At 46.6% G+C, this 17,682-nt stretch overlaps 1 long non-coding RNA gene across 2 annotated transcripts in view; it reads left to right on the top strand.

Moving 5' to 3' along the window:
• LOC149123007 (uncharacterized) overlaps positions 1-17,682 on the top strand; it is a 207,774-nt gene that overhangs the window by 71,793 nt on the left and 118,299 nt on the right. The gene's annotated exons all lie outside the window — the stretch shown is intronic.

The raw sequence follows: 17,682 nt of genomic DNA, 5'->3' as shown, positions 1-17,682 counted from the left end.
GCCTCTGACTAGAACGCAGCCCCTCTGCCATCAGACACAGGCAAGGGAGAAAAAGGGCCGTGCCAAGGCTGCCGAATTTCTATTTTTTAAACAAGAGATTTATTTATTTATTGGAAATGCAGAGTGACACTGAGAGAGAGAGAGAAACAGAAAGAGAGTGATCTTCCATCTGCTGGTTCACTCCCCAGAGGGGTGAAATGGCCAGGTCTGACCCAGACCAAGGCTAGGGGCCTGGGAATCCATCTGGGTCTCCCACATGGGTGACAGGGACCCAAGGACTTGGGCCATCATCTGCTGCCTCCCCAGACACATTAGCAGGGAGCTAAATTGGAAGCGGAGCAGCCAGTGCTCCAATATGGGATGCCAGCATTGCAAGTGGCGGCTTACACTGCTGTGCCACAATGGTGGCCCCAAGTTTCTATTTCTAACCACACCGGCTGCTTGCTCACTCCTCCCTGCTGTGACAAAAGCCAGGAACCCTAGTGGACCACGTCACTCCCCCTGGAAGTTCAGGGGGAGAGGAAGGACTTCACATCGGTGTGAATCGTCTCCGAGAGAGCCTTTGCCTGCTTTGGTGGCCTCAGTCACCGTGACCCAGGGTCTGCGAGGACGTCTCGTGGCATCTGCCATCCCACGTTGGTCCCACAGCTGCCAAGGCTGGGAACCCCAGGGAGACCCGGGTGGTGGCCACGTCTGCAGATGGGACTTTAAGCTGCAGGGACCCCTTGGCGGGCCAGATGTCTCTGGGGAGAGAGGGCCGCCTTTCCCGCCTTGGTGAGCTCGGGTGGAATTTTCCTCCAGTCCAGGGAGAGAGAAGCCGCTGCTCCTGCCTGGGTGTCTTAACCTCCATTATATGCAAAATCGCTGAGTTCAGACTGAGTGCCTCGGAGCCTGATGGTGCGTTGTGAACCATATACAAAGCCAGCACTGAGCCATCGTGTGCCTGGCATTGTCTAATCGCTTAATTGGTCATAATGATTTTAATACCTGGGTTTTGAAATGAGACAATTGGCAATTTTTTTCGAAGTGCTTCCAGGTTGATTGCATATGTAAAGGGGAGGGAGGTATGTACTATCTATATGCCATAACTGCTTTTTCAAATTGCATTCATTCCTCTTTATTTTATTTGACAGTGTAGGGAGTTCAATATAGTTCAAGGAAAGCATTGTGGGAAACAGGCAGCTTCAATGTGAACAGTGTAAAGAGCAGCAGCTTGCAGAAATATTGCTATAGATACTAAGACCGTATCCGGCCTCGATCCGGACCGCACATAATTGAATCATGTTCAATAGAAGGCCATTACAAAACCGAACTTATTTGCAATGCTAATGCAGGGAAGACAGCTGTCACAGGGAATTAAATATGATCATTCAGAGCTTGAATAAATGAGGTGTCCATTATCTTCTGGCTGTGTTGCAGGCTGCTTGAAGAACACAAATAAATGATACTGTTGCAGTAACCAGCCCATGGTTTTGTCTTTTAGTGATACAAATATGAGAGCTATGGAGGCCAGGGAGGGGGGTGGTGGGCAGATAGGGATATAGAAAAAAGGCTTGGCAGATAAACATAGGCAGAGTTTTATGTGCCTTTCCCCATCCCCCAAGAAACCGTGAATGCACAGACATAATCAAAATTCTATTTTTGATGCCTGAAATAGATTTTAATTCTATTAAAGATTTTTTTTTTAATCAAGATTCATCCCTTCTCCCTGACTCAAATCACAGCTAACTCACAAAGGAGGCTGAATGTGAAAGGGTAGAGAGTGGAGTAAACAAAGCTAATCCTTTTGTCCCGTCTCCAAGGCCTTCCTTCCCATCCAAATGGATAATAAAGATAACAGAGAACTTCTTCATGGCTAATCAATCTGCCAATGAGCATAAAAGCTACTTGGATCAGCGCTAGTTTTAAAAATGCCATTAATTATCCAATTAACAGAAAGGGAGGCTGCTTTTGATGGGATCTGGGCAATCTACCCAGAAATGAGTTTTCTTATGTGAACACGGAGATACGGAGCTGGATCATCTTTTGACACATAAGGAAGTTTGGAGCAGCCTTAAAAAACCCACAACTATAAGCCCCTCCCCCTCTCCCGGTAGGGCGTGTGGTGCAGGTAATTCTGGAGCACGGCTTGCTCGTCTGATACGACCATGACAATGACGCTGGTCAGGACTAGAGTCCGCATGAGGGCAAGAACAGCTGCTGGTGCAGACTGAGCCCTTGGAACTTGAACAGGGCCCATGAAAAGCTTGGTTCTTTTTATTTATTTGAAAGGCAGAGTTACAGGAAGAGAGAGAGAGAAAGAGAAAGAGAGAGGTGGGGAGGACAGGGAGAGACTGATCTTCATTCCCTGGTTCAAGCTCTCCAAATGCCCTCGACATCTGGACCTGGGCCTGCGCCTGGCTGATTCCAGAGTCGTCGTCTTTGGCCTCTCATGTGCGTTAGCGTGAAGCTAGATTGGAAGCAGAGGCAGGCCTTGAACCAGGAATTCTGAAATGGGATGCAGATGTCCTAAGCAGTGGTTTAACCCATTCTGTGATAACGCCTGCTCTTGCGTTCTTGTCTTTTGCACTTTGCTTTTCTCTGTAAACTATCTGCTGAATTAGTCGTCATCCCCGACTCCTATAAATGGACAAGAAACATAATTTAATAAGTGGTAGTGAAAGACAGAAATAGATGTGCTTGTTTGCATATGTTTTTGTGTATTTTGAGACACTTAACCTTGCATGTTTGGGATATTGTGGGATAGGAGTTGCATGTAGACAGCATATAAACTCAGTTCAAGAAGGTATTGCATTTTTAGCTTCTAGGGGTTCTGGGTATCTCCAGTGCTGCTTGCCTGTTAATTATTTCTAACAAGTCAGTTTCAGGGTTTGTGTATTTTTTGGGTGGTTAGAAATCTTCCTATGATGGGATACTGACTGTAGTGGGAAGAGGAAAGAAGATGGGCTTAAGATCCTGAGAGAATTCTCTAGAACCCTGGCCTGGGAAGAATCCCGAGCCACTCCATTAAGGCCTACCCTGGGAGAGTTGTGTCTAAACCACCTAGAACAGAAGTCCTGAATTCAGGAATTTTTTCTGAATTTGAATAGAAGCTTGACTAATCTAGCAGGAGATTAGGTAGATGTTCTGTCTGCAGTCTTAAGTATTTTTCAGAAATGAATTTTTCTGAGATTAGATGCCATACACGCTCGTAACAAAAATCTGTGAACAGTACAGAAACGTGTGAAGTAGCTTGTTCCACGGAGTTTCAGCCTCCCAGAGAGATTCGCTATTGACGGACTCGTGTATGTCATTTCAGTGTTTCTCTGTGCGTACACAAACCTGTTTTCCCCCGGAGATACATGGAAAGTGTGGTTGCACATGCTTTGTTCACTTGAATTTATGTTAACAGACATCTTTTCATATCTGTATGTATGGATCTACTTAAATTTAATAAATGAAAAATATTCTGTTGTATGTAATAATATTTATTTAAAATTTTTATCTATCTTGATTTCATTTGAAAGGCAGAGAGAGAGAGAGAGAGAGAGGGGTCTTCCCTCCACTGGTTCATTCCTCAAATGTCTGCAAAGAGCTGGAGTTGGGTCAGGCTGAAGCCAGGAGCTGAGACCTAGGTGTGGCTCTCCTATGTGAGCGACAGGGACCCAAATACTTGAGTATCTCCCAGGGAACACAGTCAAGACTTCAGCCCAGGCACTCTGATATGGGATATTGGCATCCAAAATGGCAGTCTAACCACTGTACAAAACGTCCACTCCTAATAATATTTATTTTAAAACAGGCGGTTGACAAACTGTGGCTTGCAAGTCAAATCCTGCCCTCTCCTCACTTGTTCATATAAATAAAATTTTATTAGAACACAACCACACTTGTTTGTTTGGGTGTTGTCTGTGACTGCTCCAGCACGACACCAGTGGAGTTCAGGAGCTGTAATGGACCACGCGTCCTGAAGGATGGAAGTACTCCATGTGTCACCTTCTACAGAGAACCTTTGCTGACCTTGACTTAACAATCTTATGGGCTGGGGATGTGGCTTGTTTCTGAGTTTTTACCAGAAGATAATTCTGAAGTAAGTACCTTGGTAAGCTCATCTTTGCTTATTCACTCACTGTTTCCTTAGGATGAATAATGGGCATAAGTACTACATGTTGCCTTATGTTTCATAGGCCACTAGAGTTTGAATTGATAAACTCCTGCCCTAAGTGATTCTTAGTGACAGATTTTAGAATAGGGAAGATCGGAACTTCCTCTCTGGTTCAGTGATGCTATAGGTTCTTTGGGTACAAGCAACAGAAATTAATTCTAGTTAATGTAAGCAAAGAGCTTTGTGAGCTGTCGTGCCTTCAAGGGTTAACGTAGTTGCTCCCACCATGGAAGACTCGCCATTGAAGGGAGAAAAGCTCTGGGCCCTTGGGATAGCCTGCCTAATTGGAGTGGTTTTGTATTCCTGGGGCCCTGCACCATGGTTTTCTATTGCCATTCCTGGTGGGCCTGCTGGCTGAATAGCTAAGGTTGGCCATGTGCCTGGCCCTCAGTGAACACTGTAGACAATCAGTGCTTGGGTGAGCTTCTCACGTGTTGTCACACATCACTGATAGGAGGACTAAGCCATGTCCATTCAAGTCTCCTGGGGGAGGTTGGCCAGAAGTCCCCCCCCCCTTCCTCCTGGACTCTACATACCCTCGTCCTTTGCTGATTTTTAATCTGTATCCTCTCGCTGTAATCAACCATACTCCTGAGTACAGCAGCCTCTCTGAATCCGGTCGGTCCTAGTGAATCGTGGACACTGGAGGTGGTCTTGGCAACCCCTGTACACAGCAAGCAGCTCACACAGGTAATCTGAGGACAGAGTGTGAAGTTTCGACTCGAGACACAACCTGCTCAGAGAGCGTGCGTGGGTCACCGTGTCAGGCCTGTGAGATGATCAGGCTGTGATTTTTCTGAGTTTCTGATGTGCTACTTAAGAGCACAAGTTCCCGGAGAGTGCTGGCCTGCCCGTGCTGGTGGTGAGAGGAAAGACCAGAGGCCAAGAGCACGTGCAGTTGCAGGGCCTGTGCCTGCTGTCGTGGGAAAGCAGTGACACAGTCCTCAGGCAGCTAACAGTTGTTATCTACCACTGTTCCAGCTGGTCAAGGTCAGGAGAGCTCCTTTGCCCTAGGGTGCTTGCATTCTGCAGCAGGTAATTCTTCCCTGGGAATCGCTGGGCCTTCAGGGAGGGCTTGTGGATGCTGGCTGCGTAGCTAGAAACCTCAACAACCGCCTAACAACCACCTAAGTCTCAATTCTGTCTGCATCTGCAGAGTAGAGATAATAACGGCTACCTAATTTGCCTGTTTTGTGGATCCTATGAGCTAATCTGTATCCTTGGCTCACAGAATAACACCTCAGTAAAGGTTGGTTTTTGTTTGTGGCTGAGAGTGAGAATCCTAATTCAGATCCTAATTCCTAGCTCAGGTTCACACCCGAGTTACTTGTTTGCTCTGTATCTTGTGCAGCAATGCAACTTCTCTGCGTAGTCCTAATATGCAGCAAGTGCAGTCTCAGGGCATCTTGAACTTAGCCTAATGTGATGCTGCTGCCTCTTGGAAATTTTTAATTTTTGAAGAAGAGGCCTTGCAAATTCTGTAGCTGTCCCCGATTCTGAATGTTGTTGTCTTTTTGTAAATGGAGGTAATAACAGACACCATAGTATCGTTCCACAATCTCACCCACTCTCGGTGTAAAGGTTTTGTGTGAAAGGTTTTACTCTTTTTAATGTGTCTCCTTTGCAGACACAAGATTATCATGTGGCGCTCAGATGAGTCCAATTCATTTCTTTTATAGGAAGAAAGCAAAACCCATCTCTTACAGGGAGATAAAAATATTAGTAAGTCCAAAGCATACAGAAATCTCATGCCTTGCAATGAAGACACATATCCTGAATCTTTCAACATCTTTCGCAGACCACTCAGTGTTTTTATATGAGGAAATCATTGCATTTAAAACTGAAGCTATAACAAAATGTGGAACAATTCATAAACATCTAACAGAAAGATGGCTGGCCCTTGCAGCTTGGTGCTTTGATGTGGAGTGTGGTGTGAAAGCAAACTTCAGTACTGTTAAATGCCCTCTTATAACTAATTCTTGCAATTTAGGTCCCTGCAGTCTAGGGCAATGAGAAATAAAGAACCATGTCCGAGTCTCGTGGAGAAAGTGAATTTGAATGAAAGATTGAAGTAAAAGGAATAAACCAGTTCTGAGTGCTTCAAGCACAAAAGCATAGTTGTCTTTTTAAAAAGAGTACTTGTATTTAATTTCCACCAGTCAGCAGGTACGAAGAGAAATGGGAAAGAGAAAATAGCCTTAGAGATCAACAGGGGCCTATTGAGGTAATAAGAGGTCCGACGTCAGCCCGTGTTCAAATCCTAGCAATTTAAGAATTTCTGTATTTAGATTTCTATCCTCAACGCTAGAAAGATTAACTGTTGGATGTGAAATAGAGTATCATTCTGAGTCCTGGTCAAATTTCCTTAAAAACTTTGAGGCATCTAAGCATGCGTGTGTGTGTGTGGGGGGGGGGGGGTTAGAAGGAAAGTAGGAAGTGTTGCAACTGCCTCATGGTGAGGGGAGAGTACACTTCAGGTTTGCCTCCCTTGGCAGCTCTGTGAAGATCTTTGTGTACACGGACCAGGATTTTACCATTTGGCAACCAGGGTCTGTTTTGTTTTAGTTTAGTTTTTAAATTCAGGAGCAGGTGTTTGGTGCAGTGGTTAAGATGATGCCTGAGATAGCTGCACGCCATATTGGAGTGCCTGGTTCAAGGCCCACATCTGTTTCCAATTCCAGTTCACTGCTAATGTGCACCCTGGAAAGCAGCAGGTGATGGCTCAAGTAGCTGGCTCCCTGCTACCAACTTGGGAGACCAGGATTGAGCTCCAGGTTCCTGGCTTTGGCCTGGCCCAGCCCCAGCTCCGCAGGATATGGGTAGGAGACTGATAGTTGCGAGATCTCTCTCCCTGCTTTACTCGCAGTCTTTCAAATAAAATAAAAAGAACTAAAAAAGTAAGCATTAAATATATATTCCAATTTCACTTAGAAACAAAGATGTACAAAATTCTACTAAAATGAAAGCTATTTGCAAAAACCAGAGAAAGAAGCTATATTCAACACTTAGAAAAGAGTAACTGATTAAAAAACTGATAGTTTTTTTTTAAAAAGTCAGTATCCTCGAGCTGAATTTAAAAAAATGAAATTACTGAAATTCATTAAATTAAGAAAAAAATTCCTCCTGACTTTGTACAATTAGCAATGAAGAATCCACACAGCCCCAGAAGCGTGCTGTGCAGTTTGGGGATTGGAGGGCGGTAGGCATGAAAATGGTGGACCCCTCTTCAATGAAGAGCTTTTAATTTTGCAACTAATAGAAGGTCTGTTTTCTTTTGCACCAAATTTGAGCTTACAATGCTACCCCCACTTGAACTTTAACAAGCAAGAGGAAAATGAGCGTTGGCATGGGGTCCGGGGCTGGGAGTGTGAGAGGAACACGTGGTTCTAAAGTCATTGTTCATTAGTTCATGTTTGCAGGCTGAAAGCTTCTCTTACAACCTCAAAGGTCAACAGGGTAATAATGCTCTTTATTACCATAATTATTATAAATAGTCACCTTTTGCCACTCTGACGGCACCCCTTGGAAAATTACTTCTGGAAATAGTTTTTCTTCTGTCCTTCCCCCTCCTATAGCTGTAGCTGTAGCTGTAGCTGGCTCATGTGGGCATCAGGAGGGCACACATGGATGGCGCAGGCCACACACAGTGCACATGTCAGGGAGGGGTGAGTGAAGGGTGACACCTGTCCCAGTTTCATTCCCTGCACCGGCAAAGGGATTGGATTTCAGTTTGGGGAGTTTAGGGAGGAATCTGTGTCTCCTTCAAGCTGCTTGTGGGACATGAGTGATCAGTCCTGTTTGTTCATATAACGTACATGCGTATAAGAGTTTCTCAAGGACCTCAGAGATAGCGTAACTTGAATCCATGACATGGAATCGGCCAGAGTGCTGGCGAGAAGTCTAGCTGGGTTCTGGGGCTTAGACGGAGACTTAGGCTGGTAGAAATAGTCAGGATTTAGCAACTTGCGCATTTTTTATTAAGTTCAAGGGCAGGATGAAGGAGATGCTAGGAATGGAAGAAGCTCTGGGGAAGCAACTTCTTTACTGTGTTTCTAAAGGACGTGCCAAGGCCTTGGGATGGGCTAGGTTTTGGGGAAATCATCGACGTGATCAAGATGGAATGGCAATTTGAAAAACAGAGATTTTTATCTTTTTCAGGCTAATGAAATGCTCTTGCCTTAGACTGCACCTTGCTGGACTGTGATTAGGCGAGTAGGCCGTTGCCCTGCTAACAAGGCTGCGTATTTCACTCCTGCCAAGTTCTACGCCATGCGAGAATTTTTCCTACCTGTTTCTGCTAGTGGATGAACAGAGATGTTTTATTTATTTATTTATTTTTGACAGGCAGAGTGGACAGTGAGAGAGAGAGACAGAGAGAAAGGTCTTCCTTTACCATTGGTTCACCTTCCAATGGCCGCTGTGGCTGGTGCATTGCGGCCAGCGCACCGCGCTAATCCGAAGGAAGGAGCCAGGTGCTTCTCCTGGTCTCCCATGGGGTGCAGGGCCCAAGCACCTGGGCCATCCTCCACTGCACTCCCTGGCCACAGCAGAGAGCTGGCCTGGAAGAGGGGCAACCGGGACAGAATCCGGCACCCCGACCGGGACTAGAACCTGGGGTACCGGCGCCGCAGGAGGAGGATTATCCTAGTGAGCTGCGGCGCTGGCCCAGAGATGTTTTCTATTCAGCATTTTAAACTTGATGTCACCCAAGCATGAGCTCGGGTACCCTATCAGAGTTGGCTGAGGGTTGCATGCAAGGACAGTCTCCCAGACATAGGCAATTTAGGAGTTTGAAAGACACGCCATGATACCTACAGTCAAACGGAAAACCTCTTGACCGTCTTTTACTTCTAGCTGTTGCTCACTGATTGAGCCTCACTAATCACCACGCTTTCGTTGTCTCCTTACCTTGTCCCCATCCTTGAGAGGACGGGATAATATTTTGACTTTTGAAGAAGGAAGACCCAGAGCCTTCTAAGCACTTACAAAACACCAGCAAAGGCACGCAGGCTTGGAGGTGCGGGGGACGGCAGAATCGCCCAGTCCTGGAGGTGTGGTCTGAAGTTTTTCTGGGACTATGGGCTAAGAGGAGGATTTAGAAAGAGAACTTTGTCAGGTGGAGCCAAAAGATAGATTGAGGACAACTGGTAGAGACTGTAACAGGTCTGAGATCTGAGCTTTTGCAGAATGACTGGTGGACATGTGGAAGTTGCATTGAAGAGGAGAAAATACAATAAAGTCAGAAGACCTTATTGTTCTGCTGTTGCTTGATGAGGGATGATGAGGCAGACTCAGTCCATGTCAGTAGGCGGGGGGAGAGGGATAAGAGAGTTATTTCCCAAGCATAGGTGGAAAGGATTTGGTATAAGATGGCGAGTCGGTGGCGCCTGCTCAGGTGACTGGCAAGATGACATTGTGTTTCGTCACTAATGTGGGGAACCTGGGAGCAGAACCGTGCAGCGGGGGCTAAGGGAACTTTACTAAACTGCGGTAAGGAAGTCCCAGAACCTGAAGGGCCCCAAATCTGTCACCCAGCCCTGCAACCTGGAAGTTCACGGTCAAATACTCAGCATGGCTGGTTCCCTCTGAGAGTGCTGGGCCTGACTCCAAGCTTCTGGAGGTTCCTGGGCTTGTGGCAATACACTTCTAATTTTTACCCAGAGAGCTCCCTGTGTATGTGTCTGTGTACACATTTCTGCCTCTTAGGAGAACACCAGTCATACTGGATTAGGGAATCCCCTCTACTCCTGTATAATCTCATCCTAACTAATTACATGTGCAATGACTGTGTTTCCGAAGAAAGTCATGTCTGAGGTGCTGGAGGTTAGGGCTGAAACATGAATTTTGGAGGTTGGGGGCTGGACACTGCAACTCATAAGTGTGGGGCAAGTGAAGCAATCATGATTGACTTTGGAGTGCTAAGTTTTAGGTTTTTATGGGTCCAACATCAGTAGACTGATAGAGATGAGCATATGGTCTGTATGCAATGATTTGGTCATCCTGTACACAGAGAGAACCACCGTACACTGAAGAGTTTCCATGAATGATTTTGTAGCCACAGGAGTGCAACTGTTTGGCTGGGAAGAAGAGAAAGAGGGGGAACATAAGTGCATCAAGTACTTCAGTGGGGGTCAGGACATGCTCTTGCAAACCGTGACACCTGGGCGTTTGAGAAAGCGGCAGACTTTCCCTTTGCCCTTCTCCTCTGAATCGGGTCATAAGATCTGCAGGAGGGATGCTTTCCCTGCACCTGGGGAGAGGAGCCAACGACACAGATGATGAGAGGAATCCGAACAAGCATCTTACTCCATTCCTTCAGGGTCTGCTACATTTACACGACGCCCCTTTTGTCCATTCATACTTCTTCATGAGTATCTACTCCTTATCAACCTAGGCATAAAGTTATACATGTTCACCTGTTTCTATGGGATTTTACTTCTTTCTTTTTTATTTCTTTGAAAAGCAGAGCGACAGGGACAGAGAGAGATCCTTTATCCATTGGTTCACTCCCCAAATGTCCACAACAACCAGGATTGGGCCAGACCAAAGCCAGAAGCCTGGAACTCCATCTGCATTGCTCACGTGGGAGGTGGGGAAAAAGTACTTGAGCCATCACCTGTTGCCAGCCAGGGTGTGCACTAGCAGGAAGCTAGAATTGGGAGTGGAGTCAGGACAGGAACCCAGGCACTTGGATGTGGGATATGGGCACTAGGCCAAGGGTCAACACCAGATCTTCATTCCTGAAGAATGTCACCTTAAAGTTATATTACATACATTTGTGTTTTTCTTGTTAATTTGTCTCTTGTCAGAGGGAGCCACAGCCATGAACATATGCTGGGAAGAAATGTTTCTTTTTCCTACAACCCCTCTATGAGTAAGGCTCACTGCTCAATGTTTAAATATCTGATCTCGCACTAATCCTCACATGGACCCAGTGACGAAAACTGAGACCTGAGGCCAAGAAAGTAAAACTGAGATTCACACCTAGGTTTGCTGGACTTCACTGAAAGGTGCTGCCTCCTCCTGGGAAGAGAGTGTAGGACAAGAAGAGGGCTGCGTAGAAAACTGTAGAGGAACTGCTGTGGTTAAGGGGCAGGCCATGGGAGCCAGCAAAGCAGAACGGAGAAATGAGACCCTGGAAATCCTAAAATAGAGTCTGAAGGAGTGGGGGAGAGCAACAGTGCTAACTATTTGAGATGGGCTAAGGACCCAGAAGTGTCTCTTCGGTTTAGTACCCTCTCTGCTCTTTGGACGTCCATTTGATTAAGAAGCAAAATTATCACAAATTTCCGTCCACAGTGATTACAGGCAACAGATTCACTGTAAAATACAAAAGAGAATTACTGTCAGTTTTATTTCAAGTTCCCCGCAGTCAATGTGCTGTTGGGGAGAAACACCAATTGTGATGAATTGCTCTCTCCTTGGATGCACACTGACCTATTGGGCGGAGGCCTTGGAGGCAAATTTTGTTCTCCCATTGCGAGCGGTGGGATGGGGTGCACCCTTGCCTGTGTGCTTGTGCAGGGCTGCTGCTTGGTTGTTCAGGAATGCTTTCCCATGGAGAAGCATGGTGTACTGTACAAGCTAGTGGAAAAATCTACCGAGGACATTTTAAAGGCTAGCTGAAGGCATTTTAGGACACAGAAGGTTAGGAGGTGATAAAATAGCACTCACTGGCGTGGTGCCCATACCTGCTTTATATTCACTTCAAAGAAGAACATATTCATTAAAAACAAAGCAGTTAAAATGTCAAGGTGCCTATTCTCTTTTTTTTCTAGACTCTCCTTTTTACGTAACAAAATAAGTGGATTGAGTGAAGCATAAACTGTAGCTAAATAAAGGCTTTTCTTGGCATTCCTTGGAGAAATCAAATCCAAAACCAGTGGTGAAAGGTGATTGTACTGTATCCACTACACAGACGATTTCTTCTAATTATCAGCATGAATGTATTTACTGAGACTCCTATGATCATAACCCTTGGAGCATTTCATCTTTAATGATTTTCCTTGATAAAAAGCCAGTTGGAGGCATGTGTTGCATAACATTGCTCCACCAGAAAGAAAAAGACGTCCTTCTCGGAAGAGAGATCTGCAGGCTTTCCTTTCAATGCACTCACACGCTGCCAGAATTTGATGAGGAGCTGTCTTGGCACAAAGATCGCTAATGACCGAGTGAAATAACTTCCATAGATTCAACAATTTCTTGGAAAAAACACCGTGGAGGATGATATTCCTTTTTGCAAGGACGTTGAAGTTAACCCTGTAAGGTGAACTGTTAAATTCTCCAACTGCCGGGGGCGCATCATGTGGGAACTGGCAGATTCTCAGGAGAATTTCCAGGGGAGAAGTTTCGGGTCCTGGGGCTGACTCCAGCATAGACTCATGTAAGACTCATGTAGAGGTTGGGGTTTTTAAAGGTAAAAGGGATAATGGAAGTTAGCCAGCCGCTCTGCTGCATGTAATAACCTCCTAGGTCAGTTATAGGCCAAGTGCATGGTGGTTCGCCCCAGCCACGCTGTCTGTTGATGGTACCAGAGTCACAGCCAGCTGCCAGGTCTGTAGTGCCTTCCTGGTATTCTTCCACTGTACTTCCTTCTCTAGGAGTTGAAAAAAAAAAAATCACTATCCTAGCCCATTTTCTCCCACTCTCACAGAATACCTGAGACTAGGTAGCATATAAAGAAAAGAGATTTATTCGGGTTTGTATTTTTGGGGACAGGAAGTCCAAGATCCGGAAGCCATGGGGTGGGTGCCTCACGTGGCACTGTAACATGGTGGACGGACAGCAGCGTGCAGCACAAGCACGTGTGGAAGAGGCAAATCACGAGGGTCAGCTCCCTTTGTGAAAGCCTCTCTGGAGGTTGCTGATCCAGTCCTGGGAGAATTATACATGCATTAACCCCTCTTCATGACCCAATCACCTCTTACAGGCACTACTTCCAATGTCAGCACAATAACGTCAAATGTGAAGTTTCAGCATTAGTTACACAGGGACACACTCTACTCAAACCATAGCAGTCTCCAAAGATGCTATTTTATCGGGCATTGTTGAGGAACACATTGAAAACATTTCACATGTTAGCTTTCTAGATAACTAACATCTACCCTGTAAGTATCACTTAAAAGTTTCTTTTTTTTTTTTTTTTTTGACAGGCAGAGTGGACAGTGAGAGAGAGAGACAGAGAGAAAGGTCTTCCTTTTGCCGTTGGTTCACCCTCCAATGGCCGCCGCGGCTGGCGCGCTGCGGCCGGCGCACCGCGCTGATCCGATGGCAGGAGCCAGGAGCCAGGTGCTTTTCCTGGTCTCCCATGGGGTGCAGGGCCCAAGCACCTGGGCCATCCTCCACTGCACTCCCTGGCCACAGCAGAGGGCTGGCCTGGAAGAGGGGCAACCGGGACAGAATCCGGTGCCCCGACCGGGACTAGAACCCGGTGTGCCGGCGCCGCTTAAAAGTTTCTAATGAAACCGGTCATCTCAAAGAGTGCCAAACTTGGCTTTTCCTCGAGGAAGTAGTGTCGTTAATGTGAGCATGAATTATTTTACCATGATTGCCAGGAACCCACGGCTGTCCTCTGGAGTAGTTGAGTTGAACAGACTATGGCTGTACTGTGGTGATTCACTGGCTTCTGCTTTTCACCATCCAGGAGACACTTCTCCCCCTCTTGCCAACAAGCTGTGGGCACTCCCTCTTGCAGAAGGTGCAGAATAAAACTGTGTGATCACCATGCAGTTGAAGATAATAGCTTTCATTTTCTTGAAAATTGACTCCTATACAATCGAATACTGTTCATAATCAATAACTTTAGAGATGTCATCTGATGACTTACGAAACTGAATTTGACATTTTCAGCTTGGGTCATCTCAGAAGGATTTGTTGAAGACAAGGAGATTACACAGGGGTCTCTCATTCCCCTAAGTGACTCCTAATGATGGGCTCAAGTAGCTCTCTTGCTCCTGTACTGTCTCTTGTTCCTCTGAGAGGTTTTGGAGTTAGCTAGTGGTTCCTAAACTGGCACGCATCCGATTCTCCTGGAATTTTGCTAAACCACAATTACTGAGCTCCATCCTCAGATTCGGTAGCCCTGAGGCTGGGTCCAGGGATTTTCATTTTTAACAAGCTGTGGGAGTTGCTCCTGGCCTGGAGGACACACTTTTGGGAGTCAGTGAGGAAATCATCATTCTCCATTGTTCTCCTGGAAGAAAGAGAAGCAGGGGGGTCTGAGATGCTCTGGGCTTGCAGATACCTGCTGCCAGAAGATGCCGTCCACAGCCACCTGTGTGTTCATGGGGTCTGTGCGGTCAGCGGCAGTCGGCTCTCCTGTCGTTGCTAGGAAGTGCTGGGGCAGCCATTGAACCCAGTGGGGAAGATGCCCCTGTTCCACAGCAGAGTGCCTGGGTTTGGGAACTGGCTCTAGCTCCTGACTTCCAGCAGGCCTTGGGAGACAGCCATGATGGCTCAGGCAAATGGGTTTCTGCCACCCATGTGGGAGACCTGGATTGAGTTCTGGCTGCTGTGGGCATGTGGGGAGCACACTCCTGGTTGGGAACTCTCAGTCTGTCTCTCAAAAACAAAAGTCTTACCCTTTATTTATTTGAAAAGCAGATCTGTACATGCACACACACAAGAGTGAGGAGGAGGAGGAAGAAGAGAGAAACAGACAAAGAGAGATCTTCCATCCACTGGTTCACTCCCTAAATGCCTGCAACAGCCAGGGCCAGGTGGGCCAGGGCAAAGCCAGGATCCCAGGAATTCAATCTGGGTCTCCTACATGGGTGATAGGGGCCCAAGAACTTTACCCATCACCTGCTTCCCTCCAGGGTGTGCATTAGCAGGAAGCTGGAAATGGAAGCAGAACCAGGACTCAAACCCAGGCAATTTGATATGGGGTACAGGTATCCCAAGTGGTGTCTTAACCATTGAACCAAACCCTCACCCAAGATGTGGGAATCTTAAATACTCATGTTTTTTTGTTCGTGTCTTTGGTAGCCAGTAGACTTCATTTTTGCTTTCCTATTCAATGAAATTTATTATTTAATTGGATTTTTTTTGTTTTGCGTATACACCTCTGGAATTTTTGAGTAACTTTCAAAGATCAAAGCATGATAAACCCCTGACACTCACTTTTATATTCCCAGTCACAGAACTTGAATAACTGGCTCACAGCCATCTTTTGAACACAGGCTGTGTTGATCTTAGTCTGTTGGTCTCTCAGTTGCATGGATGTGTAAATGTGTGCATGTGTGTCATGTCTATGTGTACACATTTCACATAAGAATTGAGACTGGTCACACACAATGACATCACGCTCAAGAACCTCAGCATCCTCATCATTTATTCTGCCAACTGCTGCTCCCAGTGCCCTCTGCGGAAGCCTTGCTCCCTGCCCCACCCCTTCTGTGGCAGGAGTTCATGACTCTGGACAATGGCACTTATTTCTTGACCTTTCCCTATTAACTGCTCTTACCCATATTTTTAAAGATTTATTTATTTATTTGAAACAGTTATAGAGACAGAGAGACACAGAGAGATCTCCTATCTGATGGTTCACTCTCCAGATAGCCACAATGGCCAGTGCTAGGCCAGGTTGAAACCAGGAGCTTTATCTGTGTCTTCCATGAGGATGCAGGGGCCCAAACACTTGGGCCATCTTCTGCTGTCTCCCCCAGGTCATTAGTGGAGAGCTAGATCAGGAGTGGAGCAGCCGAAACATGAACTGGCACCCATATGGGATGCCGGCACTGCAGACAGTGGCTTTATTGGCTACGCTACCAACACTGGGCCCTGAACTTATTTTTTAACTCATGCAGAGTTTATGGACTATGAGATTATATGACATAATAAAGGATATGGGCTTTGGAATTAGAAGCACCCCAGTTTAACTCCTTTCCAGCTGTGTAACCATGGGCTCCACATCTGTTGTATGGGTAATGACCTACCTCAGAGGGTGTTGAGAGGGTTATCACGCATAAGGTAAGCAGAGCAGTTAGCACGCAGCAGAGAGTCAGTTGGCTGTAATCGTAAGCCTCCGGACACTCTAGCCCCTTGTGGGATAGGCCCTCCCTTCCCTCTCACTGAGACCTGCCCTGCCATTAAGACCTCCAATGTGGGGGCCCTCCCAGAGCCACCAGAACCCAGGGGAAGCAGGGTGGCCAGGGGATACCGGGATCACAGCAACAGGGGAAGAAGAGGGGAGAATGACAGAGAGTCTAACCCACTGGATATCTGGTCTCTATGTCTCTCCCCGTTGCACAGTTAGGGGAGTGGTTTAGATAATCTTTCCTGTGCTCTCTCACTCCAATCTCTAGCAGTCTAGTATTCTGTTCGTCTTCTTCCCCAGCTGAGTTTCTTTGCCATCACCATGACCTTAAGTTCCTTTGTATTTTCATAGCTCATTATTTCATTTCCTGGAAAATTTGTCTTCCATTGACCTTTTGCTCAAGTCTTAGCTCCTCTATTTTTCCACCCTAAGTGCCATGTCCTAGCCAGACAGAATCATCCTGGTTTGGTTTTCTTCACAGCGTGCTTTTCTTCCTAATCTAACGTGCAATTACTTTTGTTTTCCATTTGTCTGTCTGACTAGGACGGTAGCTGCTTGAAAGCAGAGGCTTTGTTTGTCACCGTACCCTGCATCTAGACTAGCGCCTGGACACTGAAGCTGTACGACAGCTGTTTGTTGAGTGCGTCTATGCCTTCCCTTTAGGCTTCCCCACATACGTGCTCCTTGGGTCACCAGTTTCTGGTGGATGGCAGCATGCACAGGAGGTGCATGGGGAATGGAAGCAGTGATGGCACCCTTAGGAGCAGGCTCTGGCCCTCTTGACTTAGAGTGCGGCTTGACTCTGTGTGCCTTCCTTGGCAGGGATCTGCCTAGCAGAAAGTACTCCTCTGCTCTTGCTGAGGGTGCAGATGGGTGCAGCACAGATAACACTTGATCGACAGCTCACGACTTTTGATCCGCCAAGGCACCGTCTCCCTTTCTTCCGGTCAGTCTTGCTGAGATGCCTCAAGTCCCAGCATCCCCCATTATGACAGCACCAAGCTCTCTTCAGCTCAGATCAGCTGGCCCCAGCGGAATGGCTAGGGAAGAGGGTCCTGACGCTTGACTTCAGATGAATGCATAGCTTCAGAATTATTATTTTTTTAAAGTGGACATTTTTTAAAAAAAAATTTTGTTTATTTATCTGAGAGGTAGAGTTATAGACAGAGAGAGGGAGAGAGAGAAAGAGAAGTCTTCCATCCTCTGGTTCACTGCCCGAGTGGCCACAATGGCTGGAGCTAGGCCGATCTGAAGCCAGGAGCCAGGAGCCAGGAGCCAGGAGCCAGGAGCCAGGAGCCAGGAGCTTCCTCCAGGTCTCCTGCTTGGGTGCAGGGGCCCAAGCACTTGGGCCATCTTCTACTGCTTTCCTAGGCCATAGCAGAGAGCTGGATTGGAAGTGGAGCAACTGGGACTCCAACTGGTGCCCATATGGGATGGTGGTGCCACAGGTGGGGGCGTAGCCTACTGTGCCACAGCATTGGCCCTTAAAGTAGACATTTTT

The sequence above is a fragment of the Oryctolagus cuniculus genome, chromosome 12, assembly GCF_051225735.1.
Source record: "Oryctolagus cuniculus isolate XC-2025 breed Fujian yellow rabbit chromosome 12, ASM5122573v1, whole genome shotgun sequence".
NCBI classification, from domain to species: domain Eukaryota; kingdom Metazoa; phylum Chordata; class Mammalia; order Lagomorpha; family Leporidae; genus Oryctolagus; species Oryctolagus cuniculus.
Note: the sequence above shows the minus strand (reverse complement) of the source record. Positions and strands in the feature narration are given on the sequence as shown.